Below are 6,128 nucleotides of genomic sequence, written 5' to 3' on the forward strand. Positions count from 1 at the left end.
GGTTGATCGACATGAATTTCAAACTTCAATCACTATCTATGATCCACTATGACAATGCCGGCTAACATAAACGGTTCTGTGATAATAAAAAATCGAAAAAATCGTGAATATCAATTCATACAAGAAATGTAGCCGCGCAAAGCACTTACAATATAATTTTTCATAGAATTTGTATTTCAAAGGAACATTACTGCTGTATAGTTAAACGCCACCGGCGATTTGAGACTAACTGAGTTACTCAAGACGACTCGAGTGCTGATATATTAAGATCTATTAAGACTAACGGCAAGGCCGTAACTACCATTGAGGCAAGTGAGGCAATTGTCTCACTCAAATTTCGACAGTGATTTTTTTTATGGTAAATATTAATACGAAATATAAGTAACAGTTGGGTTGGAAAAAAAAAGGAATTTAGCTTTCCTGTTAGCACCATCATACTGTCGCTGTTACAAAATATTAAACTCGCTTTTATGCTGACAAAGAGTAAACAAACTAGGGATAGGGTGAAATAAGATACATGAATATGATTCTATCTGGAGTTAGTTTACTTGTATGATACAGGTACAGGGGAATTGGAATGGAGTTTTCGCCGTTTCCATGTAGGTCCGTGATTTCAAATTATTTCGGGAAATAGTCGGTGGTAAGATATGTTAGTTCCAGAATCTATAAATTTAGGGGTTAGTGGTTGGGGGTGTCTGATTCCGAAATCACGAATATGAAGACACGAAATTCCGTAGTCCTGAATAAGTAAAGACAAAATGCCGTTTTAAAGGTCCTATAAACCGTTCCTCAATAATGTCAAATTGGAATACGGGATGTTCTTTCAATTCTTAAGGTTAAAGAAACATAGATAAAAATTAACCCATGCATGTTTCATATTATTTATATTTTGTTTATCTGTAAACAGAGAACAAGTAAAGTTGGTGAAACGGAGAAATGAATACGCAGACAGGATTGTCCCCTTGGGATGCACAGTACTTGATTTGTCAGTCTATTTATCCATGATTTGGTTTTTGGGTTAGTTCCAATGAAGTTATATTCAATGCTCAGATTCTGTTCACAAGCAGCATTAGTTTACTAGAATTATTCTTTATTTACCTTCAGTATCGCTTTTATGTTTTCTGAAAGAGCCTGTTTTTAACCAGAGATCCATGTAATGATTATCGTTACTAGGTTGATTTAATTGAGAAACATCACCCATTGGATGCTGATTTATTTTATACCAAGTAAGAAAAATTTAAAAGGAATGATGACAAGTTATGGAAATTAAGGTTGAGACAGAACAACAAATGACAATTATATTTCGTATTTAATGTTACCATAAAACATCACTGTCGAAATTTTAGTGAGGCAATTCACTTGCCTCAATGGTAGTTACGGCCTTGAAATTTATAAAAGATTCACACAGAAATTACAAATTATTACCGAAAAATGTTCAGGAAACGCGAAATTCAATTTTAAAAAATCGCTAAGATGTCCGTATATTTTCAAGATGACCGTAACATAAAACAAGGATGACCGTGATTGGTAAACAGATGACCGTAACTTGTAAAAGATGACCGTAATTTGTAAAGAATGACTGTAATTTATAAAGGATGATCGTAACTTTTAAATGATGACCCTCAATTCTAAGAATATCCGTATTTTTATATATAGCTTTTTGTTGTGTTTGGTCTCAATAGGGGCTTAGTGAGCGGATATAAACATGTTTCATCAATTTATTTTTAACTATTTGCCGTATTTTGAGTTCATGACAATGATAGTAAATTGCAAATTTCTCGTAAACAATGAAATATTTATTGATAACGACTTTAAAATTTTAATACAAATTGACAGAGATACGACGAAAAGTTGAAGAAACAAGAATGTCGTCCCTCTGAGGTGTCTCTAGTACATGCCTCATCTACACTATAATTTTCTATGTTCAGTAGACCGTTAAAATGGGGAAAAAACTGTAATTTGGCATTATGATTAGAAAGATCATATCATAGAAAACATCTATAATACTAAAATTACGAGGTCCAATTTGTCAGCCGTCATCGGGTAAAAACGACAAATCAAAGAATTCAACTCTATATATAGCTAATATAGGACAATGGTGTAGATTAAAAATTACACCACTCCAGACCCTTTTGTTTTCCACATAATTAATATTGACAATAATTAACAAGTTCGGGGTCGAATCCGATACCGATACCAATAATATATTCACCTGTTACCTATTACCTTATCTGTACGTTCCGCATTTGACAGGCGCACCACCAAACGGTGTATTTAGGATTTTGCTATATACACGGGTCATAATCAAAGGGTACGTTCCGCATTTGACAGGCGCACCACCAAACGGTATATTCAGGATTTTGCTATATACACGGGTCATAATCAAAGGGTACGTTCCGCATTTGACAGGCGCGCCACCAAACGGTGTATTTAGGATTTTGCTATATACACGGGTCATAATCAAAGGGCCGACACTACTAAATTCAATCTTTGTCAAATTTTTCCCTATTGTAGTTTTATTCAACAATCAGCAAGACTTTCTAAGATAACTAATATGGGACAATGATGTTGATTAAAAAATACTCCATTCCTGGATAGCCAGGACCTTTTGTTTTCCAAATAACACGGCTGGTAATCTACACACGCAGAACATTTGGTTCTGCAATGAAAACCGTGAGAGGATTTTCCGGTTGTGCTTGAGTGGAGTAATTGTCACCGCTTCAAAAGGTATGTACATTTCTAAATCTCAATTTTCTTATTCAACTGGTCAAAATATTGAAAATCGGAGAATGCTATGCTGTGGTGAATACTTTAACGAAGAGATACATGTATCATTTACTGTTGTACGTATAGTTGAACTCCTACAAAATCAGTTGTCCCACGAGAAATGGCCTAAAAAAGTGACATTTCAATTTTGAAATGGTTCTATTTACAGGCCTACAAGTTCAAATTTAGTTTTTTTTTCGTGCAATGGGTATGCATGTTGTTTTTGGCGGCGTGTGCGCTGTCCTGTGTTGATAGACGTCTTAATAATTCCAAAAACTACAATTTTTCATGAAGTCATGCGTGAGGGGATCGGTTCTGATTGAGGACATTGTGAATGCGTGAGGGGAGGTACAAATCATATCTTTATATTCAAGCTATGAGTCGTTGAAGCTTAATACCTAAATTTGGCTACATTGTTCATGAAAAAACACATATGTGAGTGTGCTTAAAAAAGTTTATGAGATTGGATTATGAAATAATTGTAGGAACCTAGGTTTAATAATATGTTTCACGAAGAATAAAGATAAAAATTGTTGTCAACGATTTTGTTTTCTTGCTACAAGTAACTTGAAACTAGCCCACATTTGCAAATTTGGAGACAGATTTGCAATTCAATAGTTAGACTTTATTCATATAAAGAATATATATTTGGTGATGTATTGTATAAATCAAAATATTTAAACAAATATCAAATTTTATGTTTTTAGAATCATCTTTTTTTTTTTAAATAAACTATTTTAGGGGAGATAACTCCTTTCATAAATGTGTATAACATGAATTTTCATTAAGGTTTTTTCAACTAATTTTTACAGTTCCCAGATAGTTTAGTTCACTTCGAGGGCGGGGATAACTTGTATCTCCATGGCTTTTTGTAGAGAGTCAATTTCAGTCCTCTTTTCCTTTTTCCTTTGAACAATGGCATTTTCTGAAATTGAACAAACAATTTATAGTTTGACTTCATTGAATCAGTGATCAGTGTACGTCTATTAAAGTATAAGGATAAATCTGTGTTTTTTAATCAGCATTGATTTGATCACATTTATTCATTGAGTCAACAAAAGTCACAAACCCAAAGATTAAAAAAAAATGTTTGTACTTCCCCTCACGCATTCACGATGTCCTTAATCAGAACCGATCCCCTCACGCATGACTTCATGGAAAAATGTTGTTTTTGGAATTACTAATACGTCTATCATTACAGGACAGCGCACACGCCGCCAAAAACAACATTCATACCCATTGCACGAAAAAAAACTAAATTTGAACTTGTAGGTCTGTAAATAGAACCATTTCAAAATTGAAATGTCACTTTTTTAGGCAATTTCTCGTGGGACAACTGATTTTGTAGGAGTTCAACTATACGTACAACAGGAAATGATACATGCATCTCTTCGTTAAAGTATTCACCACAGCATAGCATTCTCCGATTTTCAATATTTTGATCAGTTAAATAAGAAAATTGAGATTTAGAAATGTACATACCTTTTGAAGCGGTGACAATTACTCCACTCAAGCACAACCGGAAAATCCTCTCACGGTTTTCATTGCAGAACCAAATGTTCTGCGTGTGTAGATTACCAGCCGTGAATAATTAATATTACCAATAATTGACAAGTTCCAGGTCGACGGGTTCAAACAGAAAGATTTGAAAGCAGAGAAAACTGTGTATCGTATAATCGACATGACTTTATCAGATGACAATACCAATTACTAAAATAAGGCTTAGGCATAGTTGTATACTTTAATTCAGTTACGGACCAGCGATGTCACGGGTGTGTACTTGTGTGTACTAAGTTTCAAGTTGATTGGACTTCAACGTCACCAAAAACCTCCTCGATCAAAAACGTTAACCTGAGGTGGGACAGACGGCCGAACGAACGAACGAACAAACGAACGGCAGGGCCGTAACTAGGGTTCGAATTCAGGGGCGACAGGGGTTTTGGGGCCGGCGATTGAGACGCCGATTTTTTTCTCTCAGTCATTGGCAAAAAATTACCCGTTTCCCTTCGATTTCCTTACTTTAAGAAACCTCAGTATTGCTTGAACCTGGATGCAACTTTTATGCAAAAACAAGCTGAGATTTCTGTTCAGGGTGAGCTAAGGCTCCATCTTGAAGGCCGTACTTTGACCTATAATTGTTAACATTAAAAACATTGTGACCGCGGATTTTTTTCTCAAATGATATGGCTAAAAATTACCCGTTTTCCTTCGGTTTCCTTACTGTAAGAAAAAGGTCAGTTTTTCAAGCAAACAATTATTATCTGCATTTAAAGATATTTTTTTTTAGAAACTGGTAAGTTCAAAAAACATATAAAGCAAACTTGTAGAACGCAAGATATTTTTTTTTATCGAGGATCTTGAATTTCAAAATTGTTGAAAGCTGAACAGACATCTATATAACTACAACCACTGAACCAGGGACTTTCTATACTAGTCTAGTATATACTTAGTATAGAAAGTCCCTGCTACAACGAATGGGAGTGTTTATCTACTAAGGCATTGACCATAATGTTCTCGTACGATCGGCAGACTTAAAAAAACGACCCAACAGCTGATTCAGCCGGTAACGAATTTCCGATACCTTAAAAGATTCACAATACAAAAGGAACTTCCTCTGCTTAATTGAGCCCCCAAATAAATGTGAATAGTTAAGTTTTTATTCAAAATTATCGAAAGCAAAGTTTCATATGTGTTCTCGTCCGAATACTGACCCCCTCAATACTGAATAACAGAAGGAGGGCCACACGAAAAAAAAACAGAAATACTGAAACGGTTCACTTTCGATCAAAAATCAGAAAAATGACAGACATATCACGTTTCATGATAACACTGTTTAAACTGTAAACTTGTGTTGTTTATAATATAAATTCAAGTTCTTCGTGTACATATTGTCAATATTTTATTTTATTACTTCAAAAAAAAATTTGATGTAGAAAATTCAGGGCAGTTGCCTCCCCTGCCTCATAGGTAGTTACGGCCTTGAACGGACGCACAGACTAGAAAACATAATGCCCATGGATGGAGCATAAAAACACTAATCAAACATATGAATATCCGGTAATCGAGCCTGTGTATATGGTTCCAGAGGAAGCAGATTAAAATCTTAGTTTGTCTTTATATATGAATAACATTGCTGTATATACAAATTGACAAGGTTCCCCTCAGTGGTGGATCCAAAGGGGGGGGGGCGGGGGTTGGAACCCCCTTTTTATTTACCGATCAGTGCATTTGAATGGGGACACATAGTTTGAACCCCTTTACCCTGGGTTGGGACCTCCTTTTTTTAAATGGCTTAATCCGCCCCTACCCCTTGTGATACGCTATACGCACAAGACTATTTTAAGGATCTATTTTGCTGGAGC

Source organism: Mytilus edulis, chromosome 1 (assembly GCF_963676685.1).
Source record: "Mytilus edulis chromosome 1, xbMytEdul2.2, whole genome shotgun sequence".
NCBI classification, from domain to species: domain Eukaryota; kingdom Metazoa; phylum Mollusca; class Bivalvia; order Mytilida; family Mytilidae; genus Mytilus; species Mytilus edulis.